We start from the raw sequence: 22,455 nt of genomic DNA, 5'->3' as shown, positions 1-22,455 counted from the left end.
AAGCCAGCAAAGCATCTGTTGCTAGTGATGGGGAATGAATTCCCCGCCTCCCAGCAAGAGATTGCTCTGATTGGCTGAATCGGCTGAGTGACAGCCCTCTCAGTCAATCACAGCCACCCAGCGAAACAAAAAGCAGCCAGCGAAACTAGAGGCAAAATTCTGGCTTGAAAAATCTGCGAAACTGACAACCGACGAAACTAGAAGAAAACAAAACTAGAGGTTTGACTGTACCAGTGTTCATAAGTCCATTAATACGAGATCTGTTGTATTGGTACTGCAGCTGAACTAGAAGACACAAAGCAGGTGACTAAAGATAAATTAGTGACCAGGCATAAAGCTTAAAATGAATGAAATGAGATTAAATTGGTCAGAAAATTTCTGAAAAATACAAGCATGTTATAATTGAGCAGAAAAATGTAAATTAAGTTTCTCCACAAAATAGTACGGTTGGCTGAAATCACATCAGCAGCTGGAAAACATCTAGAGTTTTAAAACCTTTTTCTAACTTTCTGTTACAAGAAATTGTATCATTTGTAACTTTTTAACATTTAATAATAATAATAATAATAATGTTATTTTTGCCTAAGGTCGGCTGCACACAAATGGATTAACATTGCGGAATCCACGGTCGCAGTCCGCACCGCAGATCCATGGCAAATGCCATTAATAGCATGCTGTACGAAATCGATTCTTACTGCCCACTTGCGGAAACCAATTGTGGTTTCCGCAAGCAAAGGTAAGATCGCAGCCTGCTCTATTATCATGCGGTGTCCATACAGATGGCTTCCATTGAAGTCTAAAGCTTTATTTCAAATCTGAATTCATGAGATTTTAGTCAAATTAATTTATTTAATTCATTGTTTTGTTGATAGACAGTTTCTGGGTTTTTCTGCATTTTCTAACTATTCGTTTGCTAAGGATTGATGTGTTAGCTTGTCTGGCTGTTGTCATTATATGAATACCTGTGCGATTATTCATAATCAGCTTCAGGCATTTCACACTGTGCACCAACATCAGATCAGTTGATTTGATTTTTCTACAGCCCCTAAGGCAACACTGAGCAGAGGTATTCACTCCACAACAAGATGTGCACCCGGTTAATGCTAATACAAATAACTGGTACATGTTAGTTCTGTATTTCTGCTAACCTTAATAGCAAATTAAAGTGAAATCATAGTATGTTAGGAATCCAGCAATGTCCAACATTACACATTAAATGGGTTTTCAATTTTAAGAAACAAAAATAGGTGGGGCGGGGACAATTCATAGAATCCTAGAATTGTAGAGTTGGAAAGGACCTCCAGGGTCATCTTGTCCAACCCCCTGCTCAGTGCAGGATTTACTAAATCATCCCAGACAGATATCTGTCCAGCCTTTGTTTAAACACTTCCATTGAAAGAGATTTCACCACCTCCCGTGGTAACCTGTTCCACTCATTGATCACCCTCACTGTCAGAAAGTTTTTTCTAATATCTAATCTGTGTCTCCTCCCTTTCAGTTTTATCCCATTGCTTCTAGTCTATCCTTGTGCAAATGAGAATAGGGCTGATCCCTCTGCACTATAACAGCCCTTCAAATAGAGAGCTAAACAGCTATTAAGTCTCCTTTCAGCCTTATCTTCTACAAGCTAAACATTCCCAGATCCTTTAACCGTCCTTCATAGGACATGATTTACAGACCGCTCACCATCTTGGTAACTCTTCTCTGAACTTGCTCCAGTTTGTCTTTGCCTTTTTTAAAAGTTGGGTGCCCAGAACTGGACACAGTATTCCAGATGAGGTCTTACTAAGGAAGAGTAGAGGGGGATGATGACCTCACGTGATCTAGACTCTATGCTTCTCTTAGTACATCCCAGAATTGTGTTTGCCTTTTTTGGCTGCTGCATCATATTGTTGACTCATGTTCAGTCTGTGATCTATTAGTATACTCAGGTCTTTTTCACATGTGCTGCTGCTTAGCTCAATTCCTCCCATTCTGTATGTGCTTTTTTAAATTTTTCTTGCCCAGATGTAGGACTTTGCATTTCTCCTTGTTAAATACCATTCTGTTAGTCGCCGCCCACTGTGCAAGTTTGTCCACATATTTTTGAATGCTCTCTCTCTTCCCTAGTGTTAGCTATCCCTCCTAGCTTTGTGTCGTCGACACATTTGATCAGTTTCCCATCAATTCCCTCCTCCAGATCATTTATAAAAATGTTGAACAACACTGCTTGACAGATTCTTTTAATTAGATGTGCAGCCATTTATGACCACTCTTTGAGTATGATCACTCTGCCAGTTATAAATCCACCTTACAGTTGTCTTGCCAATCCTGTATTTAGTCATTTTTTTCAAATTCTGTTATGAGATACTTTGTCAAATGCTTTACTAAAGATTTTGTCCTTAGTTGAGAGCGTTACTCTCCATTCCTCTCTGTGTCTGGCTTTTGTTGCAGCCACTGCACTCGGACACATATAGTGACTATTCCTCTCTGTCGCAGTCAGCACCATCTACTTCCTTTTTACTTTGCTTCCTGTGGGCATGCTTTTGGTACAAAATTTATCGCATGCTACAATTTTGGCACATTTCTCCATTATATCTTTATGGCAATGCTTAACACTGGTGTGGGTCCGTTTGAAAAGATAATGTTATATGTAATTTAGTACTTTGAACTCAATTCGGTGTAAATTGCATTAAACAGCAGTAAAATGTTGCTCTATAAATTTGAAAAGTGAAGAGACAACTGGGTGAGATCTTCAAAGGATCGCTTAGGCCACACTTAGGGTCCTTTTACATGGGACACTGATCAGGCACTTAAGCGCTGGACAGTCATCTTAATGATTATATTGGTCCTGTGCATTTACACAGGAGCGATAATCATTCAGTAATGGATGTGGAGCGAGCCAGAGGTCTCTTCGGGCCACATGCCTCCATTCACTGTGATCAGGCAGTTGCTTATAGATGAAGAACTACCTGTTTATATGGGCCGATGATTTTTTTTAGTTGTTTGATTTTTATGCCTGCATATCAAATTATAATTATATTACGATAATTATCGTTCATCGTTTGGTCACTTGCAACGCTTACGGTGAACCATTGGCATTCAGTTTTGCACGATCCGGTGATAAACTGAAGGATAATAGTTCTCTATAAAAGGCCCCTTATTGACTTGAGTATGTGGAATTAGTGCAAACAGTGTAACTTAAACCGTAACCCCAGAAGGGAGAGCATTGTGTGCAGTGGATGCTGCAGCTTATGCCATGCAAGGGATCACACTAGCAGGTGTCAGCACTTCTTTTCCTGAGGCTTATTGGACTACAATTTCCAGCACCCCTTGGTACTATATGTCCTTGAAACATCTGGAGACACGGACAGTCCTGAGAGCTCACCAGCATACTGGACACATGTTGACGTCTGCGGCAACTGAACCCCAACTGTTGGGCTGCCTGCACATGACTGGTTTTGCATTGCGGAATCCACAGCGGGCATCCGCCTTCAGGTTCCGCAGTAAATACCATCCATAGTATGCTATGGAAAAGCTCTTTTTTCTGCACACAAGCGGTGGAAAAATCAGAGCATGTTCCATTTTTGAAGTCAATGAAATCCGTCCGACTGGCAGCCCTTCCGCAATTGACATTGCAGAAAGGATGCAGATTTTTTTCATTTCCGCTTTCTAAAAGCAATAACTTTTTTACTTTTCCACCCTTACAGCTGTATGGGGCTCGTTTTTAGTGGGACAAGATATATTTTTTAAAAGTCCTATTTAGTAAACCATAAAATATACTGAAAAAGTGGTTTGAAATGGAAAAAAAAAATGTAATTGAACAATTTTTTGGCTGCTTTACGAACGCAAGTGCGAGGCTCTCCATTGAAAACAATGGGAAACACTTGTTTCTCTGCCCACTATTGCGCTCACCCATGTGTAGGTAGCCTTAGTCTTTAGTCCAATCATGGTGTAGTAAAATGACATATGAACCTTGATCTGTGGCTCAGTACAACTACACTGATACAATGTTTATGTAGGTTCAATGTTTTACTGCTTTAAAAAAAACAACTTTTTTCAAGAACAAAAATTGCTTTCTGTTGCCATTTTCTGAGACCCATAACATTTTTTTTCCTCGTTTGGGCTCTGTGAGAACACATTTTTTTTGCATTGTGAGCTGTAGATTTCTATAGTATCATTTTGGTCGAACATATATCTCTTTCATCACTTTTTATTCAGTTTTTTCAGGAGCTGGGATAAGAACAAAAATCTGCATTTTGTCAGATTGTACTTTTTTTTGCCATGCAGAATAAGTATTGTGATATTTTACAGTTCTATTTTTATGAACACAATGATACCAAATAGGTGGGTTTTTTCACTTGTTTAGATTTTTATGGTAATAATGGGTAAAAGGTTTTTTAACTTTTAATATTTACAATTTTTTTACTGTTTAAAAAACTTAAAGGAGATGTCTCGAGGCACCGGACCCCTGGAGTGAACACGGCCGACCAGTCACCCACCGCCAGGCAGCAGGTAACCGGCGCAGCCCCTCCCCCCCCGTCACAGCGGCAGCCCCCCCCCTTCGCAGCGACAGCCCCCCCCATTGCAGCGACAGCCCCCCCATCGCAGCGACAGCCCCCCCATCGCAGCGGCAGCCCCCCCATCGCAGCGACAGTCCCCCCATCGCAGCGGCAGCCCCCCCATCGCAGCGGCAGCCCCCCCATCACAGCGGCAGCCCCCCCATCGCAGCGACAGCCCCCCCATCGCAGCGGCAGCCCCCCCCCCCGGCGCAGCGGCAGCCCCCGCGGCCCATCACTTACCAGGACGGCAGGACAGCTGGACGGCGGGACAGCTGGGCGGCTTCTCCGGACAGCTGGGCGGCTCTGCACCTTCCTCTAACAGAGGATGGTACAGAATGGCCGCTCCAGCGCGCTCCCGAGCAGTGACAGCTCGTCTGCGCATGCGCAGAAGAGCTGTAGCGGGGAGCACACTGAAGCGGCTCGTGCTGAAAGGAGAAGACCGGACTGCGCAAGCGCGTCTAAAAAAGCAAGCTGCCAGCGAATTTAGACGGAACCATGGAGACGAGGACGCTAGCAACGGAGCAGGTAAGTGAATAACTTCTGTATGGCTCATATTTAATGCACGATGTATATTACAAAGTGCATTAATATGGCCATACAGAAGTGTATAACCCCACTTGATTTCGCAAGACATCCCCTTTAATAAAAAATTTTTGTATAATGTTATTTAGTTCCCACAGTGGACTTGAGAACTTGCCATCATACTTCAGTATTGCAGCATATAATGATTTCCAATGTTGTCTAGGTAGACATTAATACATGGCAGCCCTGAGAGCCTTCACTACCATGCTAGCCCATCGAAAGCTCATGATCGCATTGCAGGGAGTGCCAATGGGGTGTCAGAGCGAGTACCCCCTTTCATCTGACCATTTAAATGTGTGGTCAAACTTTAACTGTGACATGTAAACAGAGCCAGCTTCAATCGTGGCAGTTGTGAGTGGCTGTCAGCTGTGAAAAACAGCTGATGGCCACCAGGCATGCATTGAACGCGGTTCACGAGTCTGGCCATACACACTTCCCAACCTCACAATGTATATTTACGTATTGCGGTTGTGAAGTCGTTAAGCATACATTTTTGTACATGTGTTATGTTGATTGATTTGTTGCACTTTTTCCATATTTGTATTACTGTTACTTGGCTCTCCACTATTTGACCTCATCCAAATAAACCTGCCAAGTAGTTTTATTGCTATCTGTTGTGAGTGTGTACTGAGCTCCGGCGGGGGTTTCCTGAGTTGATCCCTGGCAGAGTGGAAGACCCTGTTGCATTCCTGTGGCGGTGACAGTACAGATCAGTAAATCTGGTGGTCGGGTGAGAACAGGTTGTGATATGCTCCTGTAAAACTGGCTTATGGAGTAATGCAAAAATCAGCACTACCTGTTCTAAAAAGTACCATCATTAAACACCAACTAGACTCTCAACATAATGATAAATATTAGATATTAGACCCTTAATGTGACTTATCTCCTCGCTTCATTACACAATGTTTTTTTACAATATTGACATTTACCTTCCCCTCCTTCCCTTACACTTCCCCATCTGCCCCTACACCGCTAGTCTCTGTTCAGGAAGTTCATTCTGATGGAAGCCTGAAGAGCGTGAAGAAGGAAAATAAGCAACAAGAATTTGCCAAACAATTATCTATGTTCGTGTTCTCCGGTGATGGATGGCAGGAGCGCACCTGTAACGGCATCTCTTATGTTTAATCACAAATATGCACAATTATATAAAGTACATTGTATGCAGGATAACAAGACGTGATCAGTGTTTATACATAGAGTTTGCTTTCAAATGACTGAATGTCCATTGGAGGTCCTCCAGCATGTTGCTTTGGCCCCTGTTATAAGGTGTTTGCTCCTCAGATTGCATATTATTATTCATTTTCAGAGTGCCATCGTAGTGATCTGGATTAAGTACACTACAGAACCTATTTAGTCATTTCTTAAATGGTGTATGTATGGCTTCAAGAAGTTTATAATTCACTTGTTTTGCATTGCATGGGCTGCTAATATATAACTCTATACTCCATTGGTTGTTGGTACGTTCATTCTCAGTGGTACATCAATCACCCTAGCATAGCCTAGGTATTGGCTAACCAGCTAACAAGTTGTTAGGAGATCTGTGAGTGGAGGATCACCCCCCCCCACACACACACACACACACACACGGGCTGGGTGAGAGGATGCAGTTAAAAGGACAGAAGGGGTGGAATCAAGAGAGAGAAGAGTCATTCAAGAATGAGTGAGAGAGTGTATAGAGACATCAGTCTAAGTGATCCAGGTTAGAGTGCAGTGTTACGGATTTACGGCATGTGAATCCACTGGACCAACCCACCAGGCTGAGACCTGTCCTGGAGTGGTAGGTAGCTGACTCCTCAGGTAGAGGGACTGCAGCCAGGAATTCAGCACAAACTCAGATACAGCAGTACAGGCAGAAATCAGATTCAGGAGTACAGGCAGAACTCAGATACAGGAGTACAGGCAGAACTCAGATACAGGAGTACAGGCAGAACTCAGATACAGGAGTACAGACAGAAGTCAGATACAGGAGTACAGGCAGAACACAGATACAGGAGTACAGGTAGAACTCAGATACAGGAGTACAGACAGAACTCAGAGCGTATACACAGAACTCAGATAGCGGGGCAGAACTAAGACAGCACAGACAGAACTCACACTCAGGAATATAAACATAACTCAGACTGCATATACAGAACCCATAGAGCTGGACACAAATGACACAGAACAGACAGAACTAAAACAGAAGTAGGTGACCAAAGAAAGCTGAGAGTAGAAAACACACTCCAATTCTGAGGCAATGGGGAAGTGTCACAGCTCATCTTAAATATAGGAGGAATGCCTAATTAACCCCACAGGTTAACCCTCTCAGTACTGGACGAAAGCAACAGGGAGAGCAGAGGGACGCTTGCAGCTGCCCGGAACCGCATGAGAGTGGCAGACATGAGCAGCAAATTTACATGCAGAAAGTAAGAACTGCTTGTTTCAAGGGCATACATACAGCCTGTGTAGCTGGGGCTGAGAAAGGAAAGGGGGCCCAAAGCTGACTGGTCCTGTCTCCCCAATTCACTGTTGCTGCTGGCCCCCCTCCCCTGCAATGCCAGAATGTAGGCAATAACTACGATCTTCAACAGCCTTTTCCTGATACACACAGGATTGCCGGACTCAGCTCATACCAGATTTCTTCTCCCAGCTATGAGTATTGTGTGTTCAGACCGGGGGAACGATCAGGTGTGAGCTGAGTCCAGCAGTACCGTGTATCAGGAAGAGGCTGCTGGATGGACCAGGAAGTAACACTATTAGTAATTAGGGTCACAGAAGGAGCACTGTTATTAATTGAAACCACAGAGAGGGGGACATTATTATTAAGTGGCATCACAAAGGAAGACACTGTTAGTAAGTGGAAACACAGAGGGGAGCACTAGTACTATGGTGGGGTACTGACTGGTTCATTGGGTGTACTAGCAGGATAGGGATAGTGTGCAAAAGCAAGTCATGGCCAGAAGAAGTCTTCATGGTGGTGTGGAGAGAAGGAAAACAAAAAGCAGACAACTCCAATCAGAGATAACGTCACCTTTAATCACTGGATATAACTATACTGTAATCACAATTTTTTTTCTGTGCCTGCAATTGGCTTGTGTATATGTAATAAGCTTGTCTCAGCTGTATCATTAGACTGGTACACCAAGGCCATGCCTGTTTATTTATCCATCAAATTCTATTGTGCATGAGAGGGGTAACCGAGTCGAGGACTGAACTAATTGTGGTGTTATAGGAAAGTAGTCAGTACTGACTGTTCTCAGTCAGAGATACAAAGTCTTCCTGTAGATATGAGACCTTGTAATGGCTAACAAAAAGAGAGAACGTAAAAAGAAAAAGGTTTAGTACGGTGCTAGACAGGAGATCATCTACAAGATTACTTTGTTTCTCTAAGAACAATCAAATTTTCTGTTCCAAACTTCTTTCTTTTTAAAAATAGTGACTTCCACATGAAGTGAGATTCTGGTAAAAAGGAATCAGTGTGTGTAAATGCTAAGATGTTTCAAGGTTTTCTGGGGCCTAATACTGATGACCTATCCTCAAGACAGGTCATCCATATGAGATCATTGAGGGTTGATTCCTAACACTCCTACTGATCAGGTATTGGAAGGGACTGCTGTGACCTGTGACGTCACATCCATCACATGGGCTATGCACAGTTCAGTCTCACATCCATGAACCTATTAGGTCCCCTTGTTTCATTATCTCTACTTGAAACTAAATCAAGGTTCCAGTCGGCTTTCGTGATGGCTCTTGCAATGTGACGATCAAAATCACTTGGTCCTTAAAGCAAAAAATAGGTTAGTCACAAAAAGTCTATTTACATGAGCTGTGGGGCAAACAATGCAGAGACTCAGCACAGGGAGCATCACTGAGACATTACAAAAGAGTGGGTAACACTGGCATCACTCTCAGCGCCCAGAATAGGAATAAGACAAGTGGCAGCATACGTAGATATAAATCTCTCTTTATTCCTCCATCATAATAAAACGCGACGTTTCGACCTATGCTGTCTTTGTCAAGCTCAAGTCAAAATGACAACATGACAGCAAGATATACACACATAAAAAAACGTTACCCAATCACCAACTTATAAAACCAGATGCAATTCATTAATTAACATCAATCCATTTAACACCTTCAGTACTAAACTCCTATACTCCAGGTACATCTTTCCTTATAAACTTATATAGCAAGGTCCAGCAGCCGTCTCTCACCTCTTTCCACACGAGTAAAGCCAGCATCCTTGCGTTGTATCCTTGCACATGCGCGAGATCCTTCTTTCTTCTGGCGCTGTTAGATAATTAATACATCACCGCGCATGCGCTCTATCACCGACACATCCCAGAACCTCCACTCACATTATACATCATATGCATGCATGGGATTTGTCACAATTATCCGGGGACACTACATGCTTCCCATCCCTTTATTGCATGTGCGCGGAAACTGGGGACACAATGGTATTTCCTATAACTTACTCCGCATGCGTTAAATATCTCAATTACTTTAAGTCTGGGGTCACACGGGTCATATTCCCGGCTGAAATTTTGCAGTTTTGCCGCAGCGAAAAACCGCATGATTTCCGCTGGGAAAGTGCAGCTTCAAAACCCGCGGCACGTAGCTGTGGGTTTTGGAACGGCTTGGCCGCATGCTTTTCCTTTGCGGCCAGCTCTCCCATAGAGATGGATTGGCCATCCTGTGTGGACGAGATTTTTGACAAATCTCATCTACATGGCTGGCTAATACAGGGATTAGCATGGACTTCCCGTGGCAAATCCGCCCTATGTGAACCCCAGCCTAAGGCATCCACTGTTGTCTCAATACTACCGCGCATGCGTGAGCTTTCTACAGGACATTCAGGAGTTACAGGGATTTCTATCAAATCACTATTCTAGCAGCTTATAATCACATTCCAAAGCGCCCATATAGTACTAGAAGGACATTTAAACTCTCTTATAGTCATCCCCATTAAAGAATAAATCAATGTCACCAATGTCTATCATTATATAAGAATACTTCCAGATTTGTAGGCATATATGCAAAACTAAATAAGTGCATATGCTACCATTACCATCGACATATATAAGGGGCATCTCCAAATCCTCATGCAAGATATAGTCCTGTGCCCAAAGTATTATATAATCAAGAAGGGATCCCACAGTCCAAGTCAATCTCCAATCTATTATTTTCATCCCCAATTGCATATATATATAAAGAATATATATATATATATATATATAAAGAATATATATATATATATATATATATATATATATATATATATATATATGATATCAGATCACACCAAAATTTCAAATCATTTGCAGTATATTCTTTTGTAATTTATTATGTAATTATGTAATATATTTTAATGTGAAGAAAAACATATAATCTGTGCTCAAATCTTTTAGCATATGTATTAGAGGCAGAGAAAACAATCCCAGATCCCTGCATATCAATGAGGGCATCTTAAAAGTAAGAACAGAAACACATTAAAATATAATAAGGTAATTATTCAACCCCATCACTGTCACAATATTACATTACATTACACCTATAAGATAGCCTAAATATGTTGCATATAATCATATTCATGATTCAGGCCCTTGTGCATCATGGTATCTAATGTAATGATCCATTTTAATTCACATCTCTTCAGCATCAGTATTCGATCTCCTCCCCTATCCATTGGTTTAACATTATCGTTCACTCTAAAGCAAAGCTGACTGCATGCTTCTGCTCAATAAAATGCCTAGATATTGGGAGATCCATGTTGCCAGTACGGATGGTGCTCTTGTGCTTACCAATCTCCCTACTGGTATAGCCAACACATCCTAGTCCACACAGATAGGTTATTAGATATACCACATGGTTCAAGGCACAAGTGAACCTACCTTTGATTTTAAATCCTTACCCCGTTAGGGGATGTCTAAAGGTATTACTCGACTATGTTACCACAGCTGGCACAATGCAAGCAAGGCTAGTTACCATTCCTTGGGGGTGCCAATGTCTGTTGTATGTACCTGTCCTGTTTTTATTGTGCCCACAGTGTGGGCACAATAAAGATTTATTCTTTTATTTAACCCCTGGAGTGCTGCTCTCATACATACTTTGCTGCTGAAATTGTGATCCAGGATCTTTGATGAGCGTGCACCAGCTGGTGAGGACTGTCTTCCCTGCATATTTGAGGGTGAAGTGTGTGCTGTGATCAGTGTTGTATATTGGATTACCTGTCCTGTTTTTGATAGAAAGATTTAACTATGAAAACTTTAAAGTTAGGACCCATCTTATATGCCATAATCGGATGGGAGCGAAATTCATCTATGTCACACCCTTTGATCAACATTGGCCAATATTTCTTGATTATGCTACCAATTCTCTTACTGTCATGGCCATAGGTCAACATGAATGGGATTCTCCCATTACTATCTCCCTTTCCTTTATCAAATTGCAATAACTCTGATCTATCTTTTGTCCTCACTTTTGCAATCGTTTCTTCAACAAGGGGTTTCGGATATCCCCTTTCAAGGAACTTTTTTTGCCATCTGATCCAGTCTCACATCTAAGAATTCCTCATCTGCAATGCTCCTTACCCTTAATAGCTGGCTTCAAGGGAGCGATTGGATCATTCGCTTTGGATGATTGCTGTCAAATAATAGAATAATATTTTTATCCATATCCTTTACATAAAGATCTGTATGCAATTTGCCATTTCTCTTGATCATCATCACATCCAAAAATTGTACATTCACATTTGAATAGTTCATCGTAAATTTCAACTTCGCATCCACACTGTTCAGGTGTTCAATCAAATTCAGCAATTCCTGCTCGGTCACACTCCATATCATAAACACGTCATCTATATAATGATACCAATTTGTGATTTTTGTTCTAAATTCTGACAGGTATACATGTGTCTCTTCAAATGTTCACATAAAGATGTTAGCGTATGTTGGCACAACATTTGAGCCCATCGCTGTGCCTTGTCGCTGCCAGAAATACATCCACCAAAAAACAAAATAATTGTTTGAGAGAATGTACTGCAGTAGCGACAGGGCAAAGCCAGAACATTCAGGTGAGTATCCTGATCCATCCAATCATTTCTTGACTGCCTCCAGACCACTAAAGTGCTTTATAGAGATATAAAAAGCGACCACCACATCCAAGGACACCAACAGAGTACCCTCACCAACTTCTAGATGTTTAATTTTTGATAATAAGTCTCCAGTGTCTCTAATATATGACTCTGCATTTTCTGCAAAAGGTCTAAGTATCCTGTCCAGAAATCTGGAGATGTTACAGAAAAAGGATCCACAGCGTGAGACTATCGATCTACCATGTGGATCCATTAGATCTTTGTGGATCTTGGGTAACGTGTATAAAGTAGGTATCCTTGGATGTTCAACCTCGAGGAACTTAGCTGAGCCTGCATCAATGACCCCATTCAAGAAGGCCTCATGAAAGAAGAGTTTCACCTGTTTCCTGGGATTAGAATCAAGCTTCTCATAAATTATTTCATCATTTAGTTGTCTACACACTTTAGTCAGATATTTTCAAGTGTCTAGGACGACAACAGCTCCCCCCTTACCCGCAGGTTTTATAGTTATTGTCCTATCACTTGACAATCCCCTCAGAGCTTTAAATTATTCTCCACCTTAATTACCTCTACTAACGTTCCTCTGTCTATATTGTGATGCTGTTAATTTATTTACATCTTTACATATGAAGTCAATTGCTGTTTCCAGAGAATGATTATTAGCCGGTGGTTGAAATGAGGATTGTACTGCACAATAGTCTCAGCCTGAGATTCCTGTTGGAAGAAAAGCATTTTAATCATAGATTCCTGTAGAACCTCGCGAAATCCAAATCTAATTCAAACCAGTCTGTATGATTCTGGGGACAGAATGACAAGCCTCTCCTTAATACCTCAATTTAAATAGGAGAAAGAGTTCTAGATGAGATAGTCACCACAATATTATTGCTGTCTATATTCTCTTCCACCCCTGTTGTTGATACGTCGATCATGTTTGATCCCTCCTCTACAGATTTGCCATTTCTTCTGATTTCCTTCCGGGTCTGTGCATCTCTTGTTTGTCCTAAAAAAGAGGAGTCATACCCACCAGGGTCTCTAGTGGAGTCGTCAGTGGAATGATCCTGTTGGTGAAGGGCCATATGTACGGACAAGTTTAATATTCCGTTTACGTGATCGTCCTCTATATGCTCCTCCAGTTGGTCCAGTTCCACCTGTGAATACAGACTTAGATTTTTGCCAGTTAAACACTGTACCAGTAGAATAATCATTGGAACCATTTTGCTCTTTTATTATCTTCCAACTCTCTTCTGAATTGTTTTAATGATGTCTCAAGTCTCCCATACTCCACTTCCCATTCCTGTTTGGGCATTTTAGTTAGTATATCTTTTTCAATATCACACAGTCTGTTCTTATTGACTTCAATCTCATTCTGCAAATATTCTATATTGAGCAATATCACGACAAAAGCAAATTTATTAGTGATAGATTCAAATTTTTTACAGAATAGCTCCTTCCCCTCCATTAATGTGGGTCTCACATGGGGTTGCAGGTCCCTCGGGATCCTTTTGGCTACAGAGTATTCCTTTAGAGTGATTAAATGCATGGTAAGGGTAATAATCCGTCTAGATTCTGTCTCCCATTTTCTTAATAATGGATGTTTTGGGCGAGTCCTCAAAAAAGTACCTTCATATGATGTAACAGCCAGTATTCTGTCTGCATCTGCATCGAAATATGAGAAAAACATGGAGGTTCCAATTGCACCATTGTCCTGGAATAAATCCATCTCTTTAGCCTTTTCTTAAGGTGCTTGCTGATATGGTCCTGAGACCTCACTTCTTGGAATATAAAGTGCAGTCAGCAGCACACTCCCATACATAGCCTGAATGGCTGAAAGCCAAATGTACGCTCCACTACTAGAAGGCCAGGACCACAAGACTCCAATTACAATGTTCCAAATATGAATAAGGGAAGCTTGACAAAGACTGCATACGTCAAAATGTTGCGTTTTATTATGATGGAGGAATAAAGAGATTTTTATATATCTTTTGCACTATGTATGCTGCTACTTGCCTTATTCTTATTTGGAACGTTGTAATTGGAGTCTTGTTGTTCTGGCCTTCTAGTGGCAGAGTGTAGATTTGGCTTTCAGCCATTGTGGCTATGTATGGGAGTCTGCTGCTGACTTCATTTTATATTCCAAAAAGTTATCGTTCTCAGTGCTGCCAGACTGGAAGTGGAGCGGCCGTGGATCGTTCTCCTCCCACCCGACTCCATTCACATTATACAGCCAGTTGTTCAAAAGTGACCGACTGCTGGTTACACTGACCGGATCGGCGTTCAGTCTTCTGCCTGCAGTAACTAATCAGCTGGACAATCCTTCTTCAATTGCTGCATGCGATTAGAGGAGACAAATATCATGCAGATTCACGTGGGAGCACAGAAATGTGAACGATTCTTAATGATAATTGTTCCGTGTAAGAGGGCCACAAGGGATTAAAAGATTTACAAATACTGTATGTAGTGGCCCAGTGGGTCCTACAGAACATTCACAGCAACACTTGCTCTGTCTCACCTGTCTATGTGTTGTCCATGGACATAGAAGGAGCCATCCGTAGGGGAGACCCTGTTTCTCCCCTTCCTCTACTAAGCCTAGAGCTTAGCCCTGATGTCAGCTGGTGTCCTATTGGCTGATAGTCAGCTTCAAAGTCACTGGTGCAGAGGCCAAGGGCGGGAAAGCAACAACACAAGTCCCTATGCAAAGTGGGAGGAGTCGAGAAAGTGCGGAAAAGAGAAGAGGAGCTAAAAGGAGGAGTCAGTGAGCAGTTAGGAAGATGCAGCCAGGAGTGAGAGGTTGTAGTCAAGCGTTGGAGGAGAAAGGTCATGTCGAAGATGGAGAAGGGACTCGTACAGGAGAAAGCAAGCAGTGTCAGCACATTCTTCCCTGGGTCGAGTGAGGTCTCATTCCGCTCCCTTGGTGATCTGCAGCAGAGAGGAGGAGGACCTTTCAGAGGTCGATCTTTCACCAAAACAGTGAGTCTGAAAACTACCCGGTGAATTCAAAGCCAGGATTAGTTCAACAACCATGTTATACTCTGCTTCATCTACACTTTAACCAATTCACTCATCCCTTCAGTTAGAACAACTAGTGGGGATGTGTCTTTATGAATCAGTTTCAGTGCAGGGTCAGAGAAATAAAAAAGGAAAAGGAGGGAGAGCGTTAAAGCCAGTTTCTACACAACTAAATATTGCTATATTCTACAACGTGTTCAATCTGCATACTGCTGCATATCTCTGTACCACTACCAAGTACTGTATTGGATATTTTATACTGTTCCACTGTTTCAAACTTCCGCTTAGTAAATCTGCATACTCCCAGACTGCTACCACAAGCTACCGGACTGGTCTCATATATTTTATCTGCATTCCATCCCGAGAGTCCCGGTTGGAGTATTGGCGTCATGAGTGACAAAACAGGTCTTTCTTTAAGTGTACCATGGTACGTTCTTTGGGTTGCTGCACAATCCCCGAGCACAGCACCTTTGGTGCTACTGTCTGGTGGGACCATAGAGCCGCCTGTAGCAACCCTTCTGCAACCCTCATGGTCTCCACCACTTTGGCGCACTTTGCTCGGCGGTTGCACTGTACATGGGACAGACACGGAAACACATTATGTGTTACTAATGGGGAGCAATATTAGAAGATTACATCTCACACTGACAATTAAGTTAGATGCTTTAAGTAAATAGAAATGTGTCTCAATACTTTTGGTCAGAAATAGAGTTAAATATTGCATCACAAGGACTTTGGGATGATGACGGGTTTTAGGTTTCATTTTAAATACCCATTAAAGTGTCAGACAAAGTCTTATCCACCTGTTTTCATTTAAAGAGTCCTGGGGACATCCGTAAGTGGTAATAAATACACTGCGGTTTAGAATTTATTCTCATATTTGGCAAGTCGGTCAAGCTCAGCTCAATCATTCATCATAACTTCCTGTCATTGTACCAAGAGACGGTCGGACTGTGAAGGTAATTCTATGTAGGACCAGAATAGAGTTATGTTAGGATCCTGTAAACACAGTCCAATTGAAGCATATGTACATTTTCTAGAAAAATAAATACTTTTTAAATGCTTTTAAATGTTTTTCTGCGGTTTAGTTTTGGTTTGTGATCTGCTAGGATCTAAAGTGCAGCATATGTGGTATTAGGGGGTGAGTAGTGCAGGCACCCTTGATATCACTTGTTAGGAGGTCAACTCAGTGGCCCATTCTTCATGCCACTTGGTGATGATCTGGAGCAATAAGGTCAATAATAAACAACATCCATGACAAAAATACACTCTCTTCACTCACCAAACCCCTGGTCTAATGCTAATTGGGGGAGATTTATCATAAAATGGTAGAGTTGGAAGGGACCTCCAGGGTCATCTGGTCTAACCCCCTGCTCAGTGCAGGATTCACTAAACATCCCAGACAGATATTTGTCCAGCCTTTGTCTGAAAGATTTTAATAAGAGATGTGCACCAGAATTGTAGCGTTAAAAGTCACAAAATTTTACACAAGCACAAAGATTTGAATGTTTTTGCCCCTTTTTTTTATTGTTTTTGACACTTTTCTAAAAAAAAAAAAAAAAAGGCAGTGTGGTAGGGGACAAAACATGACCTAACATATTTACTATAACCCCTTAGTTACCAAGCCTGTTTGTGCCTTAATGACCAGGCCAAATTTTGGATATCTGACTTATCACTTTAACATATCATAACTCCGTAAAGATTTTGTATATTCAAGTAATTCTGACTTTGTTTTTTTGCCACATATTGTACTTCATTTAGGTGGTAAAAATAGACAGATAGAATTTGTGTGTATTTATTAAGAGCACCAAAATTGGGGAAAAATTTTACAAAAATTTCTTTTTTCCCTTTATCAACTGCAATATCTCAAATATGTGCAAACATACTGTACACATTTTTGATAAGATCTATATTTCCATCTGTTTACTTTATTCTGGGAGCACATTTGGAAAACTTTTCTTTCTTTAACCATTTAGGAGACTCAGAAATTTAACATTAATTATGAACATTTTGAGGAACATTTAGTTTTCCTACATTGAGCCAAGATTGGAAAGGCTGATGGGTGTCAGAATGATAAATGACTCCATTTTAAAAAATACCCTTCACAGTATAAGACAACTAAAATATAACTTTTATTTAAGAATATTTATAAAACAATTAGGGCTAAGACAAACCAGACATACATAGAGACAGAGAACAGAGATGGTCAGCGTGGGTAGATAAAAAGGTAGTAGTACCCAAACTAAACTTGTAGATACTTGAGACTAGGTGGTCGCTAATATGATGCGAGATGATCTTAGATTGTGACAGTAACAATCATTGATACGTAAGCTACACATACATGTGGAGTATAGATTACTTAAGATAGTGTCACAGGATAAATTCATTCAGTAGTCAACAGAGCTCAAGCTCCAAAATTAGAGGTATGTGGTTTATGTGGCTAGGTGCGATACCAAGCAACAATTCATAAGCCACTCACCACATAGGTAAAATTACCCTCAAAGAGCGTGGTGTTGACAATAATTCGAATGACAGCAGAGGCTGACTAAATTCAAAAGTCAGCAGCGCTGGACTTCAGTATTGAAGATGTAAAAAGAAAAATCCAAGGATCTCATATATTTAAGAAGCGACCCACACCAATATCTAGATGATAAGAGTAACGCCAAAAGTAGATGAAGATCTCAAATTTTAGGTATTTTTTAGAAACTCAAGGACCCGTCTAACTGGGGAGGTAATGGTGTCTCCTCAGTTTTCTGGGGGTATCATAACCTCATAACCACTTGAGAAGGAGAGTAGTCCTCTCAGATGGATTAATTGACGCTCAACGCGTTTCCCTACCAGGGTAGATAGTAGTTCATCAGGAGCGGTTAAATGAGTTTTTAGTCAATTAGAGTTGACAGTATCATCAAAGATATTTTGCCATACTGATATCTTTTGGCAAAAAGAGAGAATATAGTCTCAAACAGTGCCACAGTGGTAATCTGAGACACAACAGAGTTAGGTAGCCTCTGTCAGCTATCGTTGGTGTGATAGTATAAAAGAGCTCACAGGTAGAATGTAGAACACAGGTTCAGAAAGGATAATATAACCTTAGTATATATTGTCCATGGACTAGTGAGAGATAGTAGATGACAGAATGAATGAAAATTGGCATCAGGGATATCAATTGAGATGATAATTGATTCCCAAGCTCTATGTAGAGGTAGAGTAGTTTTCAGATCAAGACCTATCACTGCCTAGATAAATTAAGTGACAGTCATCCTCTAAAGGGAATAAATCCCAGCCATTATTAGAGCAACTAGATCCCATTCATTCAAAGTTAGTCAAACATGAACAGCATAATAGCGGGAGCAGAACGATATCTTTGCTACCCAGCTAGGAGAGCTAACTATCACACAACAGAGTTAGGTAGCCTCTGTCAGCTATCGTTGGTGTGATAGTATAAAAGAGCTCTCAGGTAGAATGTGGAACACAGGTTCAGAAAGGATAATATAACCTTAGTGTATATTGTCCATGGACTAGTGAGAGATAGTAGATGACAGAATGAATGAAAATTGGCATCAGGGATACCAATTGAGATGATAATTGATTCCCAGGCTCTATGTAGAGGTAGAGTAGTTTTCAGATCAAGACCTATTACTGCCTAGATAAATTAAGCAGAAACAAATAGTGACAGTCATCCTCTAAAGGGAATAAATCCCAGCCATTATTAGAGCAACTGGATCCCATTCATTCAAAGTTAGTCAAACATGAACAGCATAATAGCGGGAGCAGAACGATATCTTTGCTACCCAGCTAGGAGAGCTAACTATCACACAACAGAGTTAGGTAGCCTCTGTCAGCTATCGTTGGTGTGATAGTATAAAAGAGCTCTCAGGTAGAATGTGGAACACAGGTTCAGAAAGGATAATATAACCTTAGTGTATATTGTCCATGGACTAGTGAGAGATAGTAGATGACAGAATGAATGAAAATTGGCATCAGGGATACCAATTGAGATGATAATTGATTCCCAGGCTCTATGTAGAGGTAGAGTAGTTTTCAGATCAAGACCTATTACTGCCTAGATAAATTAAGCAGAAACAAATAGTGACAGTCATCCTCTAAAGGGAATAAATCCCAGCCATTATTAGAGCAACTGGATCCCATTCATTCAAAGTTAGTCAAACATGAACAGCATAATAGCGGGAGCAGAACGATATCTTTGCAAGGCAATCACCATCAGAGTTCTAGGCTCTACCATTTTTTTATTTTGAATGGATGTGTGTGATAGTTAGCTCTCCTAGCTGGGTAGCAAAGATATCGTTCTGCTCCCGCTATTATGCTGTTCATGTTTGACTAACTTTGAATGAATGGGATCCAGTTGCTCTAATAATGGCTGGGATTTATTCCCTTTAGAGGATGACTGTCACTATTTGTTTCTGCTTAATTTATCTAGGCAGTAATAGGTCTTGATCTGAAAACTACTCTACCTCTACATAGAGCCTGGGAATCAATTATCATCTCAATTGGTATCCCTGATGCCAATTTTCATTCATTCTGTCATCTACTATCTCTCACTAGTCCATGGACAATATACACTAAGGTTATATTATCCTTTCTGAACCTGTGTTCCACATTCTACCTGAGAGCTCTTTTATACTATCACACCAACGATAGCTGACAGAGGCTACCTAACTCTGTTGTGTGATAGTTAGCTCTCCTAGCTGGGTAGCAAAGATATCGTTCTGCTCCCGCTATTATGCTGTTCATGTTTGACTAACTTTGAATGAATGGGATCTAGTTGCTCTAATAATGGCTGGGATTTATTCCCTTTAGAGGATGACTGTCACTTAATTTATCTAGGCAGTGATAGGTCTTGATCTGAAAACTACTCTACCTCTACATAGAGCTTGGGAATCAATTATCATCTCAATTGATATCCCTGATGCCAATTTTCATTCATTCTGTCATCTACTATCTCTCACTAGTCCATGGACAATATATACTAAGGTTATATTATCCTTTCTGAACCTGTGTTCTACATTCTACCTGTGAGCTCTTTTATACTATCACACCAACGATAGCTGACAGAGGCTACCTAACTCTGTTGTGTCTCAGATTACCACTGTGGCACTTTTTGAGACTATATTCTTTCTTTTTGCCAAAAGATATCAGTATGGCAAAATATCTTTGATGATACTGTCAACTCTAATTGACTAAAAACTCATTTAACCGCTCCTGATGAACTACTATCTACCCTGGTAGGGAAACGCGTTGAGCGTCAATTAATCCATCTGAGAGGACTACTCTCCTTCTCAAGTGGTTATGAGGTTATGATACCCCCAGAAAACTGAGGAGACACCATTACCTCCCCAGTTAGACGGGTCCTTGAGTTTCTAAAAAATACCTAAAATTTGAGATCTTCATCTACTTTTGGCGTTACTCTTATCATCTAGATATTGGTGTGGGTCGCTTCTTAAATATATGAGATCCTTGGATTTTTCTTTTTACATCTTCAATACTGAAGTCCAGCGCTGCTGACTTTTGAATTTAGTCAGCCTCTGCTGTCATTCGAATTATTGTCAACACCACGCTCTTTGAGGGTAATTTTACCTATGTGGTGAGTGGCTTATGAATTGTTGCTTGGTATCGCACCTAGCCACATAAACCACATACCTCTAATTTTGGAGCTTGAGCTCTGTTGACTACTGAATGAATTTATCCTGTGACACTATCTTAAGTAATCTATACTCCACATGTATGTGTAGCTTACGTATCAATGATTGTTACTGTCACAATCTAAGATCATCTCGCATCATATTAGCGACCACCTAGTCTCAAGTATCTACAAGTTTAGTTTGGGTACTACTACCTTTTTATCTACCCACGCTGACCATCTCTGTTCTCTGTCTCTATGTATGTCTGGTTTGTCTTAGCCCTAATTGTTTTATAAATATTCTTAAATAAAAGTTATATTTTAGTTGTCTTATACTGTGAAGGGTTTCGATTTGATTATTGAGACAAATTCTGCCCCTGCGACATTTTAAAAAATACACATCTTAATGTATTCACTGAGGTAGGTCATGAGTAGAGATGAGCGAGCGTACTCGTCCGAGCTTGATGCTCGTTCGAGTATTAGGGTGTTCGAGATGCTCGTTACTCGAGACGAGCACCACGAGGTGCTTGACTCCATTACATTTCCTTCCCTGAGAAATTTGTGCGCTTTTCTGGCCAATAGAAGCACAGGGAAGGCATTACAACTTCCTCCCGTGACGTTCCAGCCCTATCCCACCCCCCTGCAATGAGTGGCTGGGGAGATCAGATGACACCCGAGTATTTAAATCTGCCCCCCCCCCGCGGCTCGCCACAGATGCACGCTGAGAGAGATCAGGGACAGTGCTGTCTTGCTGTAGCTGCTATAGGGAGAGTGTTAGGTGTTATTTCAGTCTTCAAGAACCCCAACGGTCCTTCTTAGGGCCACATCTGACCGCGTGCAGTACTGTTGAGGCTGCTTTTAGCAGTGTTGCACTTTTTTTTTTTTGTATATCGGGCGTGCAGACCATAGCGTCCTCAGTCTGCAGTCATTTTACAGAGTATAGGGGCAGTACTGGTGAGGCAGGGACAGTGGTACAGGGAAAGAGATATACTGGCTATATAGGCAGTGGGCTTTTTCAAAAAAATTGGGGAAAAATACTATATTTGGGCTGCCTGTGACCGTCTTCAGTTTACTGCATGTCTGCTGGGGGTAGTAGTCGCTAATTAATACCCAGCTAAGCGTTACAGCAGGCTTGCGCATAATTGTTTCCTGGCTCTGCTGTGCCTGTTACATGATCGCCGTCATCCCGCCACAGGGAAACAGTATACATAATATACGCTGCATACGGTGTCTGTCTGGTTTTTCACCTCACCATTTTAAAAAATAGAAGCAAAATACCTAAGGCCTACCACTGGCCTTTGGCCACTTGACTGGTTCTGCGCTGTGAATTCCAGTAGCTCAGTCATACGCACCTAGGTCTCACTACAGGCTTGCGCATAATTGTTTCCTGGCTCTGCTGTGTGTTCCGTAAGTGAAGTCAGCCTCCAACCACAGGCCAATAAGCGGCACATTTAATTACAGCATTCTGTTTCTGCTCTACTCGTAATACACCATGCTGAGGGGTAGGGGTAGGCCTAGTGGACGTGGACGGGGGCGAGGACGTGGAGGCCAAAGTCAGGGTGTGGGCACAGGCCGAGCTCCTGGTCCAGGTGTATCGCAGCCGACTGCTGCGG

At 41.4% G+C, this 22,455-nt stretch overlaps 1 long non-coding RNA gene across 1 annotated transcript in view; it reads left to right on the top strand.

Moving 5' to 3' along the window:
• The window catches only part of LOC136573041 (uncharacterized), a 56,907-nt gene extending 50,343 nt beyond the window's left edge, over positions 1 to 6,564 (top strand). Inside the window, exons 2-3 of the long non-coding RNA XR_010785847.1 lie at positions 4,427 to 4,494; positions 6,100 to 6,564. This is a non-coding gene — a long non-coding RNA (uncharacterized lncRNA). The remainder of the gene's footprint in view (positions 1 to 4,426; positions 4,495 to 6,099) is intronic.
• The last annotated feature ends 15,891 nt before the right edge of the window (positions 6,565 to 22,455 follow it).

Source organism: Eleutherodactylus coqui, chromosome 7, assembly GCF_035609145.1.
Source record: "Eleutherodactylus coqui strain aEleCoq1 chromosome 7, aEleCoq1.hap1, whole genome shotgun sequence".
NCBI classification, from domain to species: Eukaryota; Metazoa; Chordata; class Amphibia; order Anura; family Eleutherodactylidae; genus Eleutherodactylus; species Eleutherodactylus coqui.
The sequence above is the reverse complement of the archived record's forward strand: the minus strand, read 5'-3'. Positions and strand labels throughout refer to the sequence as shown.